Source organism: Halichoerus grypus, chromosome 2 (genome assembly GCF_964656455.1).
Source record: "Halichoerus grypus chromosome 2, mHalGry1.hap1.1, whole genome shotgun sequence".
In the NCBI taxonomy this organism is placed as follows: Eukaryota; Metazoa; Chordata; class Mammalia; order Carnivora; family Phocidae; genus Halichoerus; species Halichoerus grypus.
The window spans coordinates 80,620,046-80,645,635 of NC_135713.1; the positions used below are offsets into that span (position 1 = coordinate 80,620,046).

A 25,590-nucleotide genomic window follows, 5' to 3' on the forward strand; every position below is an offset into this window, starting at 1 on the left:
GCTGCCAGAATAATAAATAGGTACAGCAGCCCATGCATGCTAATGTTATGTTGTAAGCAGTTTTGTTGACAAGTGCTAATACTTCTTTCATACTATCATCAAAAGCAGCTAATACAACAGCCATTATTTGCTGGCTTTCCAAGCAAGACATGATGGATTGTGACCTTAATATGGGTTAGCCGAGTTTTGAAAGTTAAACAACTTGCAATAAATCATAGAATTATTACAATGCAGTTTAATTGGTTAAGGACTGTTTATTTCCTAAACAGGGTGAAAAATTTCTGTTTCGGCACTTTTAATTTGCAAAGTGCATTTTCATTATGAATGGCAGTTTAATATTCTGCTCTTTTGTCATGCAAAATATGCAACACGCAGGCAATCTATTAATTGGACAAAAATGCATTGCAAGCGTAAATTATCCTTTATATCATCACTTGTGAGCTTTTACATCTATTAAATGTGTTAAATGGAACATAGTTAAAGACTGTACAACTTGCAGGCTACTTCTGAAATTTAAGGGAAGCTTCAAGATGATTTTAATGACCTTTATTTTTGGCAAAATAAAGTAATTAGGTAATTGTAAATATAAGGCAATTTAAAGAGTTACTGTTTCCTTAAGGCATAGGTGCATATGTTTTATTGATTCAGCAGGAAACAGACAATAGCACAGGTTCATATTGATATGTCTTGAGAAATGGAATCCACCCTGGTGTATTTACTTCTTTCTTTGCTACATTATAATTTCTGAGCAGAAATTTCCATTGGCAAATGTGTAGAGAAAGGTGAGTAAGGCAGTAGCAAACTGATACTGTAGCATAGCTCAGCATAACTGAATAGCCACCTCCATATGCTTTGGTTCAGTGATGTGCCTTTGCATGGGGCTATTTAGAGCACAGAAACAGTAACAAAATACTTTGTAGTAGGAATGTTGATATGACATATGCTCGATTTTAAGAATGCCAGATCTTTCAATGTGTTCCTGTAAAGACTGCCTTAAAATGCATGCAACCTATTCATTTACAAACAGCTCTGAGCCCATTTCTCATATTTATTGACACCTGGGCAGACCTTTAAAAAATGTAAAGCTTCCACTGACTTCAAATATTATCCATAGGTTGGCCCAGTGGAAGCAAGGACACTTTTGTGCTGTCACTTCAAGTCTCCTTCAAAGATATCGATTGTCTGCAATACAAACTGAAAGTTGAAAGTACACTTTGGATAGGCATTCTCTTCCTTTTTCCTAGAGTAAAAAAGTGTGAATGTGAGAATGTGCATTCTGTTGTTTGAAAAGAAAAACTAAGGAACATTTTTTTCCCATTTAAATCATTCACAAAAGCAGTATGTTAAAATAAACTGTCTAGAAAAATGATAAAGAAGGTGGAAACCAAAAGTTGTGCTTTTATGTTATGTTATATGGTATGTGCAGTAGTGCTTCAGATTGTTAGAAATTTCATTCTAAAAAAAAAAAAAAAAGGCAAAACTAGTTACAGAACTTTAATCTTGAACTAATGTTGATCATTTCCCCTCCCATTTAAATGTCTTGCTTACCTAAGCTATGCAGTGTCTCTTCATCAGAAAAAAAGAGATGGGGCAAAGGGAGCCAGGGAGGCAGAGGGAGGGAGAAGGAACGAGAGGCTAGGGGAGAGGATGGGGAGAGTGTCAGGGAGAGACTGTTGCTATATTCAGCTGATTGTACTTTTTGCTATCACTCCTGATGAAATGCTAAGGCAAGACTATACTGCCCAATAAGTAATATGTAATTATTTGTATTAATTATCATTAAGTATCACAAAACACTCATTTTAATAATGATTTAATGTTTTAACTTTATTTTCTGGTTTTTATAGATCGGAAAATTTTATCAGAGACATAGCCATCACTTAGAAACTATAGGTGAATATAACCCAAATTGTTAACTTAGGAAGCCATAAGAAGTTGAATTGATTACACCGCTTCTTGGGGCACTTTTCAAAGTCATAAATAAATGGGCAAAATCTGTATCCTGTGTAAGGATTGGAAGATTTCCTGAAAGCTCAGATACATAAAATTGGAAGTACAGAACTATAAACTTAAGCATTTTGTTGATATGATCTTTTTTTAGTTATCACTTGCAACCGGCTTTTCACCGTATTTTATTATGAAAAGTTTGAAATGCATAGAACAGTTGAAATAATTTTATAATAAATACCCATATCCCTATATACGGAATCACTTTGATCCTGCCATTTTAATATACTCAACTTTTCACATATCTTCCTACCTATCCATCTTTCTACCCATCCATCAATTCATCTTATTTTTTGGTGCTTTTCAAAGTCAGTTGCAACCCTCAGTATACTTCTCCCTAATACTCCAATGTGCATATCATTAACTAGAGTGCAAATTTTGTTTACTCCTTTTTTTCTTTTGAGGACACATTTGCACACAATAACATGCACAGATCTTAAGTGCAGCATTGGATGATTTTCAACAAACTATTAGTGAGTTTCAGTGATGTTGAGGAACTCTATTAGATGTCAACATGGAATGAGGTGCAGTGAACATAGAAGACTTAGAAGCCCTGTCTTCAGACTGCTCACCATTGCTAGGACGAGCTAATCTACAGGGGCTTCTCCTAAAGACACTGACCTTCTTCAGGTCTCATTTATTCTGTTTTACTAGGATAGGTAGTTTATATACTAGGCTCCATCAACAGTTACTATACTCTGTTGTATACCTATCAGATGCAAAGCATCTGATCAAGTGCTATGGAGAACACAAAGGTCCATTAAAGAGCATTTGGTGAAATTGTGCGCTACACACCTAAAGTGGAATAATACAAGATTACATATATGTAAAAGTCAAGTGAGTAAGAGAAGGAATTTCAGGAAGTTCAGAGGAAGGAGTGTTTAGGAAGGCTCCCTTGACTCTATCTCCACAGCATCCATCTATGAGCAACCAGAGTGACCATTTAAAAAGTAAATCAGATCCTGTCATTCCCCTTGCTTAAAATCCCTCCATGATTTTCCAGCATACTTAAAAAAAAATGGCAGTCTCCATGAGGCCCTGTATGACCTGGCTACTTTCCCACCTCTGGGCCTCTCTTCTCACTGCCCATGTCCTGTTTGCTAGCCGCCTTTTTCTCACACACATCAAGCTTGCACCCCCATCACGGCCTCTCACGGCAGCCCCCTTCTCATCATTCAGGTCTCAAGCCAGACTTCCCCACTGCAAGGTTTTCTTTGCCCAAAGAAAATCACCCATACTCCTACAATCACCTGCCCAAAGTCAGCAGATATTTGGTGAAGGAGGAGACCTGCCTAGCTTGTTGGACTATCATGGAAAATGAGTTGACAGAGTTTGTGTGGAAGATTACTGGAGGGACATTGGAATGAAATTAGCAGTAAACTAGGAAAGAAGAGCCCCCCTAAAAAATGAAAAGGAAGTATAAATAGGACTTGATGAATATAAATTTGTAGATGGAAAGGGAAAAATCTAAGAGAACTCCAAGATACTCAAGTTTAGAAACTAGAAGGGAAACAAGCTCTGGGGAAAAGACCAATACTGATAACAGACTCTTCTTGGAATACTTATCGTACAACATTTGTATACAGGCAAGAGAGAGAAATGAACTCCTCAGAAGTTTATTTTAGTACTGGAAACAAGCAGGACAATTTTACAAGCCTACCTAAAACTTTGCTACAATGAAAGAAGTAATATAAATGAGATCAGAAAAAACCTCCAACTACACTTTCCCCTGAGTGACTATATTATTAACTATATTAGTTTTTTGCAAGCCTGATAAAATTATTTGACCATTGAAACCTGAATTTAGAAATACACAAAAATAAGATTTGCAATAAGAAAATGTGAGTGTGGCAACAACTGGTGATGGGTCAAAGGCATCTGAGATTACATACAGACAGTCCCCAGTTTATGATAATTTGACTTAATGATTTTTGGGCTTTCCTGATGGTGCGAAAGCAATATGCATGCAGACAATAGTGGCACTTGGAAGTTTGATCTTTTCACAGGCTAGCGCTATGGAGTAAAATAGTCTCTCCTGATGCTGGGCATTGGGTCCCAACTCCCAGTCAGCCATACGATCATGAGGGTGTAAACAACTGATGCACTTAAAACCATTTCGAACTCATATAGCCATTTCGTTTTTGACTTTCAGGGTAGTGCTCAAGAGATTACATGAGATATGTAACACTTTATCATAAAATAGACTTTGTGTTACATGGTTTTGCCCAACTGCAAGTTAATGTGAGTGTTCTGAGACATTTAAGGTAGGCTGGGCTAAGCTATGATGTTCAATAGGTTAGGTGCATTAAAATATTTTCAACTTATGATGGGTTTATGGGTTTAGTGGGACATAACCCTATCTTAAGTGAAGGCAGATCAGTATTGGAATGTGCTGAAGGGTTGCAATGTATGGGACCTTCAGGGTCTTTGATGACACAGATGACATCTATATTAGGCAGTGTTTCTTTCCACCCTGACTCCTTTCTTAATGGTACAGCCTTTTTTTTTTCTTTAGTGTGTTCACCACATCAGGAGCACACATCTACAAGTTAAAACTCATGCAGGACTTTTCAATGTTTTTCAGTTAATTAAAGTACACCTGTGGATTTTAAACCTTGAAATCTTTATATAGTTTAACTTGGACTGGCTTTTGTATATATTGTGTAATTTTTCCCCCACGATAACCTGAGAGCTAGACATTGCCCTTATATACAGATGAAGACACTGAGGCTCAGTGATTTTCTTTCCTCAAGTTCTTAGCAAAGCCTACTAAGTAGTAGCTATTACTTTTGTTTCTTGAGAACTGAAACAGAGTATTATCACTGCAGAAAATTATTGAAATCCTCATATTCCTCCAACCTGCCCCAACTGCAACCCCTCCTCCCACAACCCATTCAGTATTTCATCAGCCCTGTAACTATCATGAAAAATTATATTCAGTCTTGGGGCAAGTAAGACACAGAATTTTTTTTTTAAATAGATCTTTCAAAAAATGTTACCAGCATGCTGACATCTTCATAAAAATTAGGGATCCTTGAGGTGTCAAATTGACTAACGCACAAACACTTGAAGAAGCTCAATATCCAGGAATGAGAGACAAACTTAAATACCTATCTTGTGTTTTCGTAGGTGTGACCTACTCCCTTGAAAAGGCCATTTCAATCTCAAATTTCCATTACTGTTTATCATCCAAAAAATATTGTTCAGTAATGCCTCATCACTATAGAAGAGTTGTGCCAATATTTCTCAGGCAACCTTGTCAATTTGAGTTATAGTACATGCTACTTAGGTACAGTAGAAATAAGTTTAAACTGCTGAAGACATTGGAACTTTTCAAAGCTGTTCTTAAATGCTACGAAAGAGAATAATCATAACATGCTAATTTGTAGATTCCCTATTCTTATGTTCCTTGTTCTTGTCTCTACTATGGCCTTAGGCAGAATTCTGTCATTTATCAAAATCACTTCTGTGTTCAAAACCCCATTTTTCAGTATTGAAAATATACAATTTTGTAAGTTAAAATAATATAATTTCCTATGCAGGTTTTTAGTCCATACTAGCCTTACCTACTACCTGTTAATATATTTTTTAAAATATTTTATTATACCTTGATCCCTAACTATGCAGAAAGGTAAATGAATTTAAGATATGGGGGAAATTCCTTTTTTTGAGTTATGCAAGGATCATGTCTAAAGTAAGAAATAGATCTGTATGAATTTTTTTCATTGCAACTATGGAATTACACTTCCGTTACTCTTTATTCCGCAAGGATGGAAAGAATGCACTTTATTTTTTTTTTTTTGGAAAAATAAACACCCTGAGTTGGTAAAAATACCAATTACAAGAGTGTCTACCCTAAAATCAAATTCATTTTGTTTATTATTGCAAGTTATTAAAAGGCTTCCCAGCATGCATATAAAACCTGAAAGTTTGAATCTATCATATTAAATTAAAATCTCTCCATAAAAAAACTAAACCCAAATAGTTTATCAGTGAGGGAATGCCATGCCACCTCAGAAGTCAATGCAAATAAGACTTTATTAAAACATAACTAAAATGAAGTTCCACAAGAATCCTCAATGGAAATTGTTGTGCTTCAGATTCAAATGTGGAGAGTAAAAATGTTTTGGCTGACCTTAATTTCCTTAAAGTAACAAAGAAAGAAAAGAAAAACAAATTCCATGACCAGCAACTGGAATTACACTAAGAAAGAAAATATAGCCTCACAAAGATATACGTGAATGCATCTCAAGTTAGATAAGTCTTTGCTTTCATAACAGCAAGTCATACTCCAATATCTATCCATCCTACTAAGTTGCTTTGACCATTTGTCTTAACACTTTGTGTACCTTCTGAAGTCAATCCCTACAATTCTATGTGGCTGCCATGAGTTGGGGATGCAGATCATTTTCTTTTGTCTTTAGTTATCCTTTATTGCTTATCCTATCATGGATTCTTCTTTTCAGAGTAGTTTTCTATTTATTTTTCCCTGAAGCAACTCACATGTTCACTTATACAAAATTCAAAGGATGTGCTCAAATTTTGAAAATCAGGCTGTAGTCTAGATAAAATAGTTTTGCAGATGCATACAGTTGTATCATGTTGGCTGTAACTCTTCCCATTTTTAATCAGATAAATGAATGTTACTGTATCCCATCTGAAAGCTGATGTTCTACATTGTCATGTTAAATGCCTACAAAATATGTCATGAAATGAATGTTCCAAATATATGAATAATCTATAATTGAACATTTATCTGGTCTCTAATATTTTATTTAAATAATGTCATGATAAAAATTCTTCAAATCTTTGAATATTCATCCAGATAGGAATGATTATATTACTATTTTTTTTTTTTTTGGCTTTTGAACAAGTTAAAATTCTTTTTTTTTATTATGTTCAGTTAGCCACTGTATAAGTACATCATTAATTTTTGATGTAGTGTTCTTGATTCATTAGTTAACACCCAGTGCTCATCACAGCATGTGCCCTCCTCAATACCCATGACCCTGTTACCCCCTCCCCTCACCCCCCTGCCCTCTGAAACCCCCAGATTGTTTCCCAGGGTCCACAATCTCTCATGGTTCGTCTCCCTCTGTTATTTCTCCCTCTTCAGATTTCCTTCCCTTCCCCTATGGTTCTCCGTGCTATTGCTTTTGTTCCACATATGAGTGAAACCATATGATAATTGTCTTTTTCTGCTTGACTGACTTCACTTAGCATAATCCCCTCCAGTTCCATCCATGTCGATGCAAATGGTGGGTATTCATCCTTTCTGATGGCTGAGTAATATTCCATTGTGTATGTGTGCCACATCTTCTTTAAAATTCCTTTTATTTTAAACTGAAGTCTGGACTAACCTGGAAATCAGGGATGTTCCACAGCTATACTGCTTGCAGCTCAAGGAACCCACTTCTGGAAAGCTGTTTCCTTCTAATCTCATCCCACTGCCAGCATAGTCCTCATTGACATAATTCTCTTATTCTTGCGAGGTCCTGGTTGTCAGGGTTTTTCTGTGAAAATAACTTCCAGAAATTTTAGCAGGCTTGGAAACTTTTCTCTGAGTGATCATGTCTCCAAAGCTATTTCAAGTTGTTTTTCCCTGCCCTTGGTTAAGGAACCGTCTACTTCTGAAAAGTCAGTCCCTTTCTTTTCCCATATTATGATCTTGTCCTTGTCCATATGCATTCATATTTTAAATAGCTTTTAGAAAGGATATGCATCCAAATCTTAAGCCACTCTCTCCAGAAGTTCTAGAACTTCAGACAAGTTGTTCAATCTTCCAGAAAGTGGTCGCTTTTCTGTTCAGAGAGTTGCTGCTATTCTTTTCTTCGATCTCCTGTTGAGTTCGTAGGTGTTCAGAATGGTTTGATCCCTATCTAGCTGAATTCCTGGGACCAGACGAAATTTAGGTCTCCTACTCCTCTGCCACCTTGCTCCTCCCCCCTATATTACTATTTTTGATATATAAACCAAAAATGCCAGAATTTAGCAACAGTTTCAAAGAGTTGAATAGCAAAGCAATTTTTCATATAGATGTAAAAAATCCATTATTACCTTCATTCTACTTTCTTATATAGTTCAATGAACTATAGAAAGCAAAGTAATATAAATTTTTTTTTAATTATTTGTTTAGCTTTTAAAAGAAAAGGCCCTCCTAATAAACAACATGCAGTCTTTCATACTGACTTCCAAATATGGAAGATATGGAATTACTTCTGCAAACACAAAAAGGGAGTTTTGCATTTATGGTGATGGGCATTTGAGGACCCACCACTATGCTGCCTTTGTAAACTTAACTCTGGCATTTAGATGAGAAATGTGCCTATATGGAACATTTTCATTCATTGCAAAGATGTACCTTGAGACCCTCCTATGCCACATAGAGAACAGATTAATGTCATGACTTTTGTATGTTGAAGACAGCAAAGTAACTGGGAGCCCAGGTAACTCTCTAGAGCATTATCCTCCATGTGGTGACTGAGCAATCAAGGCCACTTACATCTGAATCTGCCATCTCAACACATAGCATCTTTTGTTGTCATGGTGATGAAAGAGCCCACTAGAAGGTCTCCTCCCATTGGCAGTTAAATGCTTTGACACCTGGTAAATCTGCTCATAATCCAGAGGCCAGAACAAGTCACATGGCTCCATCAAAACTGAAGAGGGACTCATGGACTATTTAGCAAGCATGACTGTCCTCATCACAGACATTATAAGGTCACTTACCACCTAATTGTGTTGTTTTCCTAGTTTTTGTCATGGCTGTTAAGAAAATCTAGGTGCTCAAGAAAAATTTTCTAAAGTTAATTTTTATTATAAAAGTTGAGCTGTATTCCCACTGGTGGGTGGGTTCTAGAAGCAAATAAGTTGAGGAGTTTTAGTGAAGATTAAGAACAAGGTGGTAATCAGTCCTCATCAAAGTGCAAGTAGTTTGCTTTCCTTTAGCAATGATTTCGGCATTTCCCAGATAGATAATTTTCTTCTCTTGTCTCCTGAATCCCAGAAGTAGCTGCCATTTCTAAAGATCTTTTTTTTCTTATGCTTACATTTATGCATCTATAATTTTATTCTCTTTGTTTGAATCTAATAGAACTGTTTATGTCATACACAGTTGACATGTTCAACTTGCTTCATTTAAATTATACAACTTTAGGACTTTGCACACTGAAGGTACTCAAAAAATGTATATAGAAAACTAAGTATAATGGTTCCCATTCTCCGCATCCTCACCAACATCTGTCATTTCCTGACTTGTTAATTTTGGCCATTCTGACTGGTGTGAGGTGGCATCTCATTGAGGTTTTGATTTGGATTTCCCTGATGCTGAGCGATGTTGAGCACTTTTTCATGTGTCTGTTGGCCATTTGGATGTCTTCTTTGGAAAAATGTCTGTTCATGTCTTCTGCCCATTTCTTGATTGGATCAGATGTTCTTTGGGTGTTGAGTTTGATAAGTTCTTTATAGATTTTGGATACTAGCCCTTTATCTGATATGTCATTTGCAAATATCTTCTCCCATTCTGTCGGTTGTCTTTTGGTTTTGTTGACTGTTTCCTTTGCTGTGCAAAAGCTTTTTATCTTGATGAAGTCCCAAGAGTTCATTTTTGCCCTTGCTTCCCTTGCCTTTGGCGATGTTTCTAGGAAGAAGTTGCTGCAGCTGAGGTCGAAGAGTTTGCTGCCTGTGTTCTCCTCTAGGATTTTGATTGACTCCTGTCTCACATTGAGGTCTTTCATCCATTTTGAGTCTATTTTTGTGTGTGGTGTAAGGAAATGGTCCAGTTTCATTCTTCTGCATGTGGCTGTCCAATTTTCCCAACATCATTTGTTGAAGAGACTTTTTTCCACTGGACATTCTTTCCTGCTTTGTCGAAGATTAGTTGACAATAGAGTTGAGGGTCCATTTCTGGGCTCTCTATTCTGTTCCATTGATCTATGCATCTGTTTTTGTGACAGTACCATACTGTCTTGATGACTACAGCTTTTAATAGAGCTTGAAGGCTGGAATTGTGATGCCACCAGCTTTACTTTTCTTTTTCAACATTCCTCTGGCTATTCGGGGTCTTTTCTGGTTCCATACAAATTTTAGGATTATTTGTGCCATTTCTTTGAAAAAGGTGGATGGTATTTTGATAGGGATTGCATTCAATGTGTAGATTGCTCTAGGTAGCATTGACATCTTCACAATATTTGTTCTTCCAATCCATGAGCATGGAACATTTTTCCATTTCTTTGTGTCTTCCTCAATTTCTTTCATGAGTATTCTATAGTTTTCTGAGTACAGATCTTTGCCTCTTTGGTTAGATTTATTCCTAGGTATCTTATGGTTTTGGGTGCAATTGTAAATGGGATCAACTCCTTAATTTCTCTTTCTTCTGTCTTGTTGTTGGTGTATAGAAATGCAACTGATTTCTGTGCATTGATTTTATATCCCGCCACTTTACTGAATTCCTGTATGAGTTCTAGCAGTTTTGGGGTGGAGTCTTTTGGGTTTTCCACATAAAGTATCATACCATCTACAAAGAGTGAGAGTTTGACTTCTTCTTTGCCGATTTGGATGCCTTTTATTTCTTTTTGTTGTCTGGTTGCTGTGGCTAGGACTTCTAGAACTATGTTGAATAGCAGTGGTGATAGTGGACATCCCTGCCGTGTTCCTGACCTTAGGGGAAAAGCTCTCAGTTTTTCCCCATTGAGAATGATATTCGCTGTGGGTTTTTCATAGATGGCTTTTATGATATCGAGGTAGGTACCCTCTATCCCTACACTGAAGAGTTTTAATCAAGAAAGGATGCTATATTTTGTCAAATATATGTACAAAAATAAGTGTAAATATGATGAAGGGATGGAATATGACTGTAAAGATGAAAATTAGAAAATATTTTATAAAAGGAATTGATAAGATAAGAAGTTGGCTGAAAAAAGAAAGAAGAGAAATTAAAAAAAAAAAAAGGGAGAGAATGTGATCAGGCAGGAGACTAGAACAAAGCCATACACTAGAGATTTAGGGTTTATTTTGGTCTGTTGGAAGAAACTGTATCCCAAAATTTTAAAGAGAGAACAACTTAAATATATACAAAAAATAAGGTTAACTACAATGAAGAGATAGAATATGACTCTAAAAATGAAAAATAAAAAAGGTTTTTAAAAAAGATGTCCATCAACAGATTAATGGATAAAGAAGATGTGGTATGTATACACACACACACACACACACACACACACACACACACACACACACACAATGGAATATTATGCAACCATCAAAAAAACCCCACGAAATCTTGCCATTTGCAACCACGTGGATGGAACTGGAGGGTATTGTGCTAAGCGAAATAAGTCAATCAGAGAAAGACATGTATCATATGATCTCACTGATACGAGGAATTCTTAATCTCAGGAAACAAACTGAGGTTTGCTGGAGTGGGGGGGGGTGGGAGGGATGGGGTGGCTGGGTGATAGACATTGGGGAGGGTATGTGCTATGGTGAGCACTGTGAATTGTGTAAGACTGATGAATCACAGACCTGTACCTCTGAAACAAATCATACATTATATATTAAAAAAAAAGAAAAAGAAGAAGATAGTAGGAAGGGAAAAATGAAGAGGGGGAAATCAGAGGGGGAGACCAACCATGAGAGACTATGGACTCTGAGAAACAAACTGAGGGTTCTAGAGGGGAGGGGGGTAGGAGGATGGGTTAGCCTGGTGATAGGTATTAAGGAGGACCCATATTGAATGGAGCACTGGGTATTATACGCAAACAATGAATCATGGAACACTACATCAAAAACTAATGATGTAATGTATGGTGATGAACATAACACAATAAAATTTAAAAAAAATCATATTAAAAAAAACAACTAAGTATAGCCTAAGAAAAATGTAGGTAGAGGAGAACCTTTCCCTCTCAGGAAAGACAGTTGGGATTCATACAAAAATTGGAATAGAACAAAATGGAGAGTGAGATCAGAGTGGGGTAATGGTCCAAATACAGGCAAAGCATGATCCTTGCTTGGAAAAAGAGGGAGCTCCAGGGCTTCCCTAGGAGATGCCAGAGGAAAGGAGCTGCCTCTTGAGTAAGCAGGACCAGGACAATACCAGGAAAGGAAGATTCAGACACCCGAGAGTCCACAAAGAGGCATATATCTTCAAAGTATGTCTTTAGACATCCAGGGTCTCAAGCTCACATATTCACTGTTTGCCCTTTCCCTTTTTAGGTCTTACTGCTTTGCAACTCTTCTTTAAGGATATAGCAAATTACTCATTCCAATATAGTCAATATAACTAATCTTTAGTAATTATCAAAAACATTGACAGTCATCACTTCATGGTTCATTTGCCCTTCTCTAGCTCACATTAATTAAAGTAGGCAATCATGGAGCCTTTGCTGGTAGAGAAAGATTTTAATGCTATTTAAAGAAAAATTTTTAAAAAGTATTCCCTTCTGACAGAAATTTGCATCCTGATATTTTATTTGTATCTTTTTTTAATGTCATGACAAGAAATGGATTTGATTTTGAAGAGGAATCATTTTGAATAATTAACCATGAATTACTCTAATTAGCAGAAAATAATTATAGGTTGGACATAAGCTCTTTCGAAAGCAAAGGATAGCATAAAAGTCTATTGGAAAAATAATACCACCTGATAGATGTTGAGATGAATCCAAAAGAGAGCTTTTCTTTGAATCAATCTTCAACTAAGGCATTTAAATGCCTCCCATTAGAAAACATTCATATTCCTGCAAGACAAAAATTATTAGCAAGCATATGTTGTCGGTTAGAGAATCTTTGGTGTAATAATTAAAGAAGACATCTTTAATGCTTCCAAAAGAAGAAAATACAGTTTCACTTGTTCTTTTCATACCACTTTCTAGATCTGAGACCTTAGATAGATTCAGCATATTTGTACACTGTATGTGGAGTTTAACATATTCATTTCCCTTGGAAAATGTTTGTCAAATGATTGACATGACAGAGTTGCACTTTTGGCTCCTGTCTCCTGAGAAGAGTTTGTGGAACAGGACATGTGGCAAACTGATGAGAAAAGGTAACAGATAGATTCCATTTGCGATTTCAATCAGTTTCTGTAAAGACCATCAGCAGGACCTAAGTGAGGGCTCACAGAGGGGTGCAGTCTACTCAAAGTACATTTTTGAGCTAAAGACAGCCCAGAGGTGGAACCCAGGATACACATCCCAGATATGGCACCACAGATAACTAGCTAATAACAGATGCTATCCATCTCACAGATTGTAATATGGTGAAAATGAAATGTGAAATTAACTTTTCAAAGTTAAAAGCAACAACAGCAACAGATATAGTGTTATTTGGTCAAAATATAGTTTTCATATATTTTATTTTTACCAATAAAAACATACTGACACTATTAGAAATGAGAAGTATCTGGTATATGGTTGAATAAAGCATAACTTACTTTTATATGAACATCATATAGAAAAATAAATAAAATGATGCCTTAGTGCATCAAGGCATGCTTTTATACTTGTTGAGAGCTAATTATGCAAGAGTGCATCTTTACAATGTAAATATATGGTGGCATACTAATCATTGGTCACAAATGGTCTCTTGGCATATTTCATTGTGATTTTCTAGGTTAGGTTCCAATTTAGAAAATAACATTCTTGGGACTTAAATCCTTGCTTTTTTCTGTATTGCTCTCCTGCTACCATCTAGAAGGTTTTCTTGGTTAATGAAAATAGTAAGTGAGATCAAGACTTATGCATAGAATAAATAGCTATTCCTACCTGCTCCAAAAAAAAAAATAAAATTACAGCATTCCTCCATCCTTCATCATATTATCTTTTCCCTTCTTTCCTGAAGTATTGAATCAAATATTATCTTTAGTGAATCATCATTATAACATGTTGGTTGCCTAGGAGAAGAGAAAAGCCCAAGAATCTCTTTCAGTCTTCTCACATTGGTTACTGGCATGGATTCTTTTGTTCAGTTAGCTAAAATAGTTTTACAGTGTAAGCCAGTTGTCCCTGTTTGACAAGGATTTCAGGAGAATCTCTCTAGTGGTTGTAATAGATGACTTTTAATGTTCCTTTCAACCCTAAAATGTTTTATTACAAGTAGTTCTGTGTAGCCCAGTAGTGGAATGTGAGAAAAAGGAAGGGGGATACTAAATGGAAGTGAAGAGGTGAGATCATCAAGAATAATCACACACTTCAGTTGTGCCCAGAACTGGTAGGCAAAAGCATGGATGAGAAAAGTGGACCCTGATACAATGTCTAACATGCTACATACATCCTAACTTCTCAAGCTTTACATCTATTCTTCCTGAACAGAGGAAGTAGGATTCACCAAAAAAAGATAAGGTTCTTTGGGGAGGAGCGGAACAAAAAGACTGTGTATTTGTTCCTTCAGTGATGGATGGAATTTACCAGAGAATAAGGGGAGGTGGATATCTCATTCTTTAGGGGCTACTTAGATTTTCCTTGAAATCTTAAAAGCTCCAGCAACCAAGGAACTGAGCTCTGGCTTCTTGGTGACAGAATGGACTGGTGGCTAGAGAACGGGCAGAGGCTGTAATGTTTTCCTCCTAACCTTGTCCACTGGGCCTTATCCCTTATCTTCAGGGACCTCCTTCTTGTAGAATGTTCCTTCATCTGGCCTCTTACCACAGACTTAGCTGAGGGCTCTGATGCACATATGGCCACATCTGATTTCACAGAAGTAATCCTTACAGGTATGTTGGTGGGACTTCATGGTCTGTATCTGTAAGGACATAGAAATACATACCATTTACTTATGGTCAGTAAATATCTTGTGGATTGGATCAGAATGTCTTGTCATGTGGCAAATCCTAGGGGAGGCCAGGGATGAGGGCAGATTCCTAATCCTGGTCAATTAGGTGGAGAAGTTACTCTCAACTCAAGCCTCTTTTGGAATCTTAGCAGGCTCTACCCCTTGGGCTACAGGGGTGGGACCCTCGGAGTACTCCGGAGTACTCCATGGGAGGATGAGCATGATCAGCACCATCTCTTGACGGGATTAAAACCCAACACAGGATTCTCTTGGAAGAAAATGAATAAGAATTCTAATAACCTGGCTTTAATTTTTTTGATTACAAAATAGTGAAGTAATTAAAATGAAGAGGCATGTATAACTTCACACAAATTGATCAATGGTTAGAAGGAGTCTGAATTATAGATCATTCTAACACATATGTGTTGCCAGGTAGAAGAATCTGCTTTAATATTCAAAACAGATTAGTATTAACAGTTCTCATTCTCATATTAAAATAGTTCTAAGACTTTTAGTGCAGTTTGTCCTCTTCAATTGGCTCACCATGTACAAAAATATATAAAAGAACCAGATCAAATTATTTATCACAAATTCTTTTTAAAGAGGAATTTTAAAAACAGCTTTATTGAGATATAATTGATGATTATACATGATAATGTGTACAAAGTAATAAGTACACATTAGTAAGTTTTGACATAATATGTATACCTTTAAACTGTCACCAGAATCAGGACAGTGAACATTTCCATCATCCCCAAGAGTTTCTCATGCCCTTTTATAATGCTTCCCGCCTAACCCTCCCCCATTCCCAAGCAACCAGAGATCAGCTTTTGGTCTCTAGAGATTAGTTTGCATTTTCTAGAGTTTTATATGAATGGAATCATACAGTAATACTCTTTGTTTGTTTTACTCAGCATTATTATTTTCAGATTCATCCCTGTTGTTGCATGTTCATTTTTATTGTTTATTCATTAATTTGTTTTTGGACATTGGAGTTATTTCCACCTGTAGACTGTTACAAATAAAGCCACTATTAACATTCATGTGAAAATACAAATTCATATAGCTTATGTTTTTTTAAAGAAAACATTTCTTTCTTTATAGGTCATGACCTTAACAAGGTAATATTTATAATCTATTACCAGTATATCATTACTACAAATTGGTTTTGCCTTAGGTTAACTGCATTCAATTAAAGAACTATTTATAGAGTATTAAGTATGTATAAAGCTTTTAATGATAGCTAATATAAGAGCACAAAGATGGATAGGAGATAAATATATAAATAATGGGAAAGCTGAATAAATGTCATAAAAACAACAACAACAACAAATCTATGGGTTAGGGTCACAGGAATAATATCCAGTTGAAAAATAAGAAATTCATTGAGAACAGGTAATTTGCTGGAGACTTTGAAGCATGGGTAGGATTTTAGCATGCGATGTTGGGAAGAAGTATGCAGTGGGAAGGAAGGAACATAATTAGAGCTTAGAGGCAAGATACGTGGGGTAAATGCTTGGACAAAGCACTCCAAATTTAATTGTAGCACAGGATCAACTCTATGGTATATTGGCAATCTCCCGTTTCCTCAGACCTCTTCTGGAATGTTTGATTCTGAACTTTGGTTTAGTTCAACAGCCATTCCTTCAGTGCCCATAGTGATAAGCACTGTGCCAAAGCAAGGGAAGAAAAGATGAAAAGGTATACACACTCTCTGCCCTCAGATCACTTACAATGGGGCAAATCCTTTCAAGTATTATGGTTATTAGAGATATGCTTGGAATGCTGTTGGATGGAGAGGAGCACCTAACCCAGCCAGTGGGGTCAGACCAGGCTTTCCAAAAGCAGGATGGTTGGAACTCAGTCTAAGTTGACCAGTCAGTGTTAGGTAAAAAACAGAAGCAAAGGTTTTCAAGGCACCGGGGAGAAAAGCATGAACCAAAGTAAAAGGTGTGACATAACATTTGATTTTTGAGAAACTTGAATTCAGGATTGCAGAAGCATTCATTGGAGTGGTTTCTAAGGGGTATCATTACTGCTACAGTCGTTTTGGGTTTTTTTGTATGTCTGGTTTTTGATATGATCCTGAGGTGGGAATATAGTTTTAGGCTTTCATTGTAGGCCCACACCCTTCACCTAAAGACTTTGGAGTTACGAATGATGTTACACCTACTTATTTATGTGAAGTATTACAGTGTTATACACAGAAGTGTTCCTCCTACACTATAGTTCTGTGTTCTCTACCCTGATCTCATAATTCTCTATGTTTGAAATAAGTTTGAAGAAAGTAAATTTAAGTCAAGACTGTCCTTTTAAAATATAGGCTTACCTACAGTATGGGTATATATAACTAAATATGCTTTTCGCTGGGCTACTAGTTCAGCCCACGATGATCCTGAGTATGTAAATAGCAGAAGCAGCATCAGGGTTTTATTCACCGCTCAGTTTTGTGGCAATTGTGCATCACTGTAGAAGCTCAGTCTTCATGATTTCTCATTTGTGGAGCTCTGCTCAGCTACAAAAGAGGGTACTATGTGCCGAGATGTGAAATCAGACACCACTGTGAAATGTACATTTGTAAAAGTGAAGTGCTTTATTCTTTTGCTAAGTTCTCTGATTATGCTATTTATTTCAGTTTTATGACAATACAAAATGACATATGCCATTTGAAATTGTCTATACTTACCAAATATAATGGCAAATTAAAAGATGTAAAGAGTTAAGTTTGAAATGTTTCCCTCAGTTATCTAGATATTTGAACTCTGAAAGGCTTGAATAATTGTCTCAAAATCAATTCTTACATGTATGTACAGTAAAAGGGAAAAATCCTTTGAAATGTTCATATTTTTCCCTTATGTCAACATTAATATGTCATAATATTTTTTGTTTTATGGGACTCATTTCTAGTTGATGCAGAATTTTAAAGTGAAGATAATCACAATAATTAAGGAGTAAATGTGTAAATGAGGGCTAGATTCGAGTTATTTAATTAACATAAATTCATGGAAATTTGGCAACTGGAGGATTAAAATATAGATTTTAATCTAATCTGTTTCGGTACATTTCAGTTCTCCTAAAATATCACCAAAGAAAGGGCAATGGTAGTGGGTTAGAAATGTGTAAAACAAAAATCCAGCAAGCTATTTCCTGTTCTTTTATGGCTGTCTCTGGCATAGGGAAGTTCTTAGAAAAAATTCTCGTGAATCTGTTCTATGAAGGGGAAGGGAGGTGGTGGAGAAAAATGGCTCACTTCTCCAAATGCAGCCCTAGTGGTGTTTATGCTAATTGACTCAGGGCAGGCTGAGCCCTCTAGTGCGAATGGGAGCCCGGCAGGCCTGGCCCAGGGTCCTCCAGCACCAGGCAGTCACGGCCTTTTACCTCCCATTATCACAAATGAATTGCTTTATTCCTCCTGACCAGTGTGAAAAGCCAAGTAAAAAAGTCTAAATGATAGCAATTAAACATATCTTCTACTCCAGCTGAATGGGACTGGCTCCCAGCAGCATTTCTCTCAGCACGTCTTACACAAATGTTCCTCTCTCTCTATTCCCACTGCTACTCCCTTTTCATCCTGAGTCTCAGACTGAGGTTCCAGATTCAAGCCTAAATCCCTTCAATTTACTGCCAGAGTGACCTTCCTTAAACAGTGCTTTTGCTACATTCTTACTTTGTTCTCTGTTTCCTACAGTTACACAGAACCGATACCTGCTTAGGGTCAAATGAACCAGCAGATGTGTAATTCCAAACCAACAGGATAATGTTAAGGTGATAAGCTGGGGGTGTTGGACCAGCCTGAACCAAGCATGTTGGGAGAGCCTCTTTCGATGGGATGAACTGACTTGTCTTCCCTAAATACACCAAAATCACAACAAAGGAGCCTGGTATGGGGTCAGGAAGAGGCAGTGAGATAACGAATGCTAGTTTGGATACTGAATCTTTTTTTTTTTTAAGGTTTTATTTATTCATTTTGACAGAGAGAGACATAGCGAGAGAGGGAACACAAGCAGGGGGAGTGGGATACTGAATCTGAAGTGCCAGATTTCATCTTGGTCGAAGTATGCAGAGCTGAAAATATGGACTTGGAGTTTATCAGGGAGGTCTTAGCTGTGTGAGTCCTCAGGGATGCCTAGGGGTTTACTTGACAGAAGGTGATAAGATGGCCAAAGAAGGGTTTTAGAGTTAAGAGAAGAGGGGGCTAGGGATAGGTGGAGGAGGAGCTATGGGGGACTGATTGATCAGACAGGGAGAAGGACAACCAGAAGAGAAGAAGAAGGAAGAAAGCAATGAGGAGAAAGTTTCTGGAAAGAACAAGTATTCATCAGTTCAAATGCCAGAGATTAAGACCAAAAGTGTTCACTGATTAGGCCAGGGAGATTACTGTGACCACAGGAAAATGCATTCAGCAGTGAGGCCCACCCTTTTCAAGAAGCTTACTGGAGAAGGAAAGGAGTCAAGGCATTAGGTAATGGGAGATAAGGAAGGGACTCATAAAAGGGGACTAACAAAGCAATAACTAGATTAACATAATCAAATGGCTTTTAGAAAGATGAACCAGGGAAAATGGGACGAGAGAAATACAGAAAGCAAGTACTTAGGCAAATGAGATTAGCAATAATAAAAATAGAAGGAACTTGAATTCATAAATCTTTCTTTCCATCTTCATCTCATATTTAGATCCATACAAAAACATATCTCTACATTCTCCGTCAATATTTCAGCTCATCAATTTTTTTAAAATATCTGATTCTTCACAACCCCCACAGTAAGTCTAAGGTCAAATCTTTGTTCTGTGCTGCCTTCAGAACCCCTTTTTCCATTCCTCAATCAATGGTGTTTCCTTCGCACTGGTATACTGCTGGCATTGATCTCTCCTCTAGCCCATGTAAAATGTACCTACTGGACGAACACTTGTGCTTCATGCACACGAGGTCTGTTCTCTTACTACTTTCATTAGCTTCTGCTCTCCTCTGGTAATAAATTCAAATGGTCACTCAGGCCTAATCTCTTCTTATTGCCATTCTGATCCTCCTTTTCCATTTCCTTCACTGTCATTCCATCTTGCTTCCTGAGTCCCTGAATATTTGTCACCCAGTACTTTCTGCAACTTAAAGAGTCACCTTTCTGAAGCTCTCACTTCTATTTTCTTGTTCTTTGAAATTGTTTGCCTATCATATTTCCTAAATGAATTCCTCAATAGAAAAAGAGAATCACTTGAACATTTTGATTTAGACCATCCTACTCTTAACCAAATACTGCATTTCATACATATAATTAACAATGTTTTAATGATTTCTTTGTCAAAACTCAGGCTAGTCCCTCACATAAACATAGGGGAAAAGTTTGAATGGAGATTATTTGAAGGGTGTTCTAAAGCTCAATAACGTGTCACAGTTGCTTATGTGTTTGTTATCTTTCCATTGAATTGGGGCATTTTGACTCCTAGAATGCAAAAATAATTCTTTAAGCCTCTAGAAGCCATTAGGACATCAGCCAGTGTTATGTTTGCAAAGGGGCATAGGAAGAAATAAAGTTTGATTAAGGCAAGATAAAGATGACCCAGGACCACAGGAATTTCTCAGAATACAAGCTCTGGAGCCACTACAGTGGATGGCTTTGGGCAGCTAAGCTCGGCAAGAATACTCAGTTATGTATTTAGGGGAAGAGGCTGGAGGAGGGGAGAGTGATGCTAACTAATCAGGAAAGGATGTTGAGGTGAGACAAGATCAAAATGAAAATGAACTTCTCTTATATCAGAGGTTTGCCTCAATGACTAAAGGTCTATTTTGAAGGGTTTCCTTTTTATTATCCTTTTTTTAAATTGAGGGTTTAATTTCCATTTCTCTTTTTAGAAAGATTTTATTTATTCATTCATGAGAAACAGAGAGAGAAGCAGAGGGAGAGGGAGAAGCAGGCTCCCCGCTGAGCAAGGAGCCCGACATGGGGCTCCATCCCAGGACTCAGGATCATGACCTCAGCCACTTAACCAAGTGAGCCACCCGGGCACCCTAATTTCCATTTCTTTTCAAATATGTCCCCGGTTACTTAACAAGAGAGGGAGGAACCCAGCCTTTATAGAGCTCTTCTTTTCCAAGCATCACATTGGTTGTAGGTAAATTTATAGGAGTCGGGGTTCATTTGCTCACTTACTCATATATGCATATACTCATTCATGCATTAAAAGATAGTGAAAGTGTGGTGTGTGCTAGGTACTTCAGCACTCTGTACAGAATGGTAAATATGACAAACGTAGTTCCTCTTCCTCCTGGGGTTTAAAGTAGGATGTACAGACACAGAGAAAGGCAATTATGGTCCAGCATGACGTGTGCCATGACCAGAGAGGGACAGGTGCTGTCTGAAACACTGAGCAAGGAACTTCAATCCAGATTAGGAACAACAGCAAGGACTTGACAACAAGAACAACACTTTAGAATGAAAAGGACAGGAGTTGGCCAGGCAAAGCTGGAAGGAGGGGCAGAGATGTGAAGGCAAAGAAGCAAAGTAATATTCCATTCTAGAAAAGAGCACCTGTATCACTCAAGAGGAGAAAGAACATTGTACTTTCACATACGTGAATAAAGTTATCTGAGCTGGAAATCAGAGTTGAAGAGTTAAGGTAAATGATGAATCTAGGTCCCCATGATAAAGGACTTTTGTGTGCTCTGCAAAGAATTTATCCTGAGGACTATGGGAGAATCAAAAGTTTTAAATAAGGAAATGACTTAACCAGATGTCCTTTGTAGAGAGTTGGTTCTCACTGAAAAGTGGAGATGAGTTTAGAAGGGGTGAGCAAGATAGGAGATAGTAATACCAACTTGCAAGTCTCTCTTGCAGGGATTATAGCCAGAGATAATGGTTTCTAAATTAAGTTAGCGGCAGAGGGGATTAATTCAAAAGATATTTAGTAGATAAAATAGGACTCGGTGGTTTGTCCAACAAAAGACAAAATAAAATCATGATGCTCAAATGTCTCATTTGGCCACTGGATAAATGGTTCTGTCATTCACTGAGATTGAGAGCACCAGAGATAAAGCCTTTTGTGGGAAGAAACACCCAAGATGCCTAGCAAAACTTTCAGATAAAAAAAATATGAAGCTCTCGGACAGCAGCCAGAGTTATAGATCTGGGGCGTCATCAGCATACAAAAGCCTGGGGGAAATAAATGAGCTCACCCAAGCCAAGAGTATACAATGTCATTGAATAAGTAAATTAGGTATTGCTTGATAGCAGTCTCCATGATTAGACTTTAAGCTCAATGAAGGCAATAACATTATTTCTGTTCACTAGAACAAAACTTAGTACTTTGTCTATAGTAGACAACTAGTCAATAATTTTTTTTTTTAAAGATTTTTATTTATTTATTTGAGAGAGAGAGAATGAGAGAGACAGTACATGAGAGGGGGGAGGGTCAGAGGGAGAAGCAGACTCCCTGCCGAGCAGGGAGCCCGATGTGGGACTCGATCCAGGGACTCCAGGATCATGACCTGAGCCAAAGGCAGTCGCTTAACCAACTGAGCCACCCAGGCGCCCTAGTCAATAATTTTTGAATGAAAAAATAGTACCCATGAAGCCCATGGTCAATTACAAAGGAATATACAAATGTATGTGATTAATATGGATTATAACCAGTCAAATCCACACTTGCTCCAATAACCTATCAGGAACTACATTTTATACCTCCTTTCTGAAATGCATGCATCAAAATTGGGTTTGACTAGTTATGTTTTACATAAGAATATTAATATCTATACAGTATGCTGAGTAGCAGGCACTGGAGAAAAATGTCCTCTTTGTTCAAGTACCTTAGAGTGCTTCAATTTCCTTATCTATGAAATGAGGATTATAGAGCTACTGATAGAATGAAATGACATAATATATACAGCTACTGAGACCACAGAAGTACTCTAACTAATATTATTAATAGTATTTAAAACGTTATCAAGGGAGTGCCTGGGTGGCTCAGTAAGTTAAGCATCTGACTCTTGATATCAGCTCAGGTCTTGATCTCAAGGTTGGTAGTTCAAGCCCCATGTTGGGCTCCACACTGGGCATAGAGCCTACTTAAAAAATAAAAAACGAAACAAAACAAAACATAACAAAACAAAAAAAAACATTATCCAGGTGGCACTTCTCCATGGTGTTTCCACGTATCTAGGATGTCTTTTGTTCTGAACTATCTTTTCAAGGAGGTTTGTATTTCAAGGATATTGGCATAGCGAAAAGCCTTGGAAGACAGAGGTAGTGACTCTTTCAGGGCAGAGAGCAGATTTGTTTCTTCACCAGGATAATAAAGATAATGGCTCCCTCAGGGGCCAAAGTTTGACAGGTTCTCTAGCAGCCCTCTTATAAGAGTAGGTTTCCTAAGTTTGAGGTTCCTCAGCTGAGACGCAAACCCACTATGTGTGCAGCATCTCCCTGGGCCAAGCCTCATTGCCCTGTGGGACTTGAGGAGCAATAGTAGCCAATGGGAACCTGAAGCTCATGTTGCCTCCAGTGCCCTGAGTAATTAAGGTCTTTGCCTCTTTCCTAAGGGCCTCTGTCTTTGTCAGCGTTTATGAAACTGTGGCAGCCTATTTTCTTAGCTTTAAAACACGGTAAAATCTCAGACCCTTCACTTTTCTTGAGAAAGCAGTCTCTTCAGTGTAGACCTATATATTGTAAAGCTTTGATGCAGATATTTTAAGATACTATTTCCCAATCTCGACATTACAAATTTTTCATAATTCTAATTATGAAGAGTATCTAAACAGGAGCTCAAGAGACAAGACTGTTTATTTTTACTTTGAAGAATTCAATCTTTTTGCTTTTTTGATTGGGAAAAAGTTTGAGAAACACAAGACTACTTTGTTTTTAAAAATTTCTTCTTTTTTCATAACCCACGGAGGACAAATGTGTGTAGGACAGATCTTTACTATCTTAATAAATATGAAATATCACAAGTATATGTTGAAATCACATGAATATTCACAGTATTGACAGCAATCATTGAATAGATAGCATAGATAAAAGGCAGCCTTTGGGTCACAAAAACCACCTACGTGTTAAGGCAGAGTAACAACTGTGTATTTATGTATATGTCAGGTGATCTCTCATCTAACTTACCAGTGTTGATTCGGGTATGGGCATATAATTTCTAAAAAGACTCCAATTTTAATTTGTGTATGTGTGTGTGTGTGTGTGTGTGTGCACATCATTGTGTCCATAAAACACATAGTTACATCTCAGAATGCAGTTAGGGATATGCTTTGTAAGGAAATATCATGAACTGGGAGCTAAAGAAGATGAAGAATGTTCACCAGGATCAAAGGTGAACAGATGAGATCCAGTAAAGAACAGTGTGTGTAAATCTAAAAAGGGGTGGGGGACAGCAATACAAAGACAAGAAGGTAAAAACTGAATTTCAAGGAGAACCCAAATAGTAGACAAAATGTACAAGAGATTGATCTTACTTGAATAATCCAACACAGGAAAAAGATAAAAGGAGAAGTAAAGGATCCAGTGTGCCTCAATAGAGGGAGCTGGAAATGTAGTACAGGAGAGGTAGAGCAGTAAGGCCTTGAGCAGGCAAGGCTTCCTACAACAAGGACCACTAACCTGAGAAAGGAGGAGTTCTCCATGATGATATGTGACCTTACCCAGAAGACAAAGAGATCGACTTGGCAGCTCAAGAACCTTATGTCTCCAAAGACCAGAAGACAGTAACTCATGCTAGTAAAAGACAGTAAAAGAAGAAGAACATACTAAGAGTTTGGTAAACAGAAATGTTTGTGATATGGGGACCATGGAGGGGACCGTTGTAACCACAGAGGCACTTGAGTGTTCTTAAAGCACAGGTGTCACGTTCTGTGGCAGAGATGAAACCTGAACTACATTAAATAAACACGAAACTACACCAATAGTATTTCTAAACTGTGTCTCCTTTGCAGATTTAGTTGTCGTCCTGTCGCATCCATCTCTGGGCTAGAGAACAAACAGTGAGCTGGAAAAAGAGCCACTAAGAAGGCCAGAGAGAATGGAAGTTAGAAACTCAGATTGTGATCTTTATTGACAGTATGTTTCCCTCTCTTATTCCTGGGTGGTGGTAGACAAGATAGGGCAATAATAATAAAAAAAACTGCTTAGTTTTGTAGACATGACCAAAATCTAAAACACTATCATATTTAAAATTATTAAAGTGTCAGGCATTCTTTTCCTGGTACACCACATCTTTGTTTATTGTTCTGTTAGATAAAGCCTCTCGTCATTATACTGCAGGCAAAGCTGTTAACAGGGAAACTCAAATCCACACCCTACACCTAATTTTTTAATACAGTTTCCTCTTTGATCTACTGTATCTCTGAATTTAATTATGAGGTCTAACTTGATGCCCTGCCATTGTATCTTTTGCTCTTCTTGCTCTTTCTGTAGTTTGTTAAAAAAAAAAAAAAAAAAAGAGTTTTCGGTTTCTTTTAAAGCAAGCTCATTTTCAGTTAGTTCATTGAAAGGTGTCACCTTCTACTTCGTGTTGCTCCTTGGGTCCTTTTATTCTTTGTCTCATGAACTGACACAATTACCATCTCTGTATTCTGCAAATATAGCTTGCAGAGCGGGTTTCCTAGGAATACAATTTTCAAAAGTGCCAGACATAAGAATGACTCTAAAGCCATTTGATGAGTTCTCTGTTACATCTCCTCATTTGCTTCCTTCCCAAAGAGATTTTTGATTTCTGCCTGGAACATGCTTATCAGCTTAAAGGTATGCAGCATCATTATGTGATGAAGATTTTCTTTTGCAGCAGCAAGTGCACTAACCTTGAATGAAGCAGTTGCTAATCAT

The 25,590-nt window shown here is 37.3% G+C and overlaps 1 protein-coding gene and 1 long non-coding RNA gene across 6 annotated transcripts in view; one reads left to right on the forward strand and one right to left on the reverse strand.

The window, feature by feature from the left end:
• KIAA0825 (KIAA0825 ortholog) overlaps positions 1-25,590 on the forward strand; it is a 399,405-nt gene that overhangs the window by 317,961 nt on the left and 55,854 nt on the right. The gene's annotated exons all lie outside the window — the stretch shown is intronic.
• The window catches only part of LOC118536856 (uncharacterized), a 95,776-nt gene continuing 82,645 nt past the window's right edge, over positions 12,460-25,590 (reverse strand). Inside the window, exons 3-4 of the long non-coding RNA XR_004917853.2 lie at positions 14,652-14,748; positions 12,460-12,746 (exon numbers count right to left, since the gene is read on the reverse strand). This is a non-coding gene — a long non-coding RNA (uncharacterized LOC118536856). The remainder of the gene's footprint in view (positions 12,747-14,651; positions 14,749-25,590) is intronic.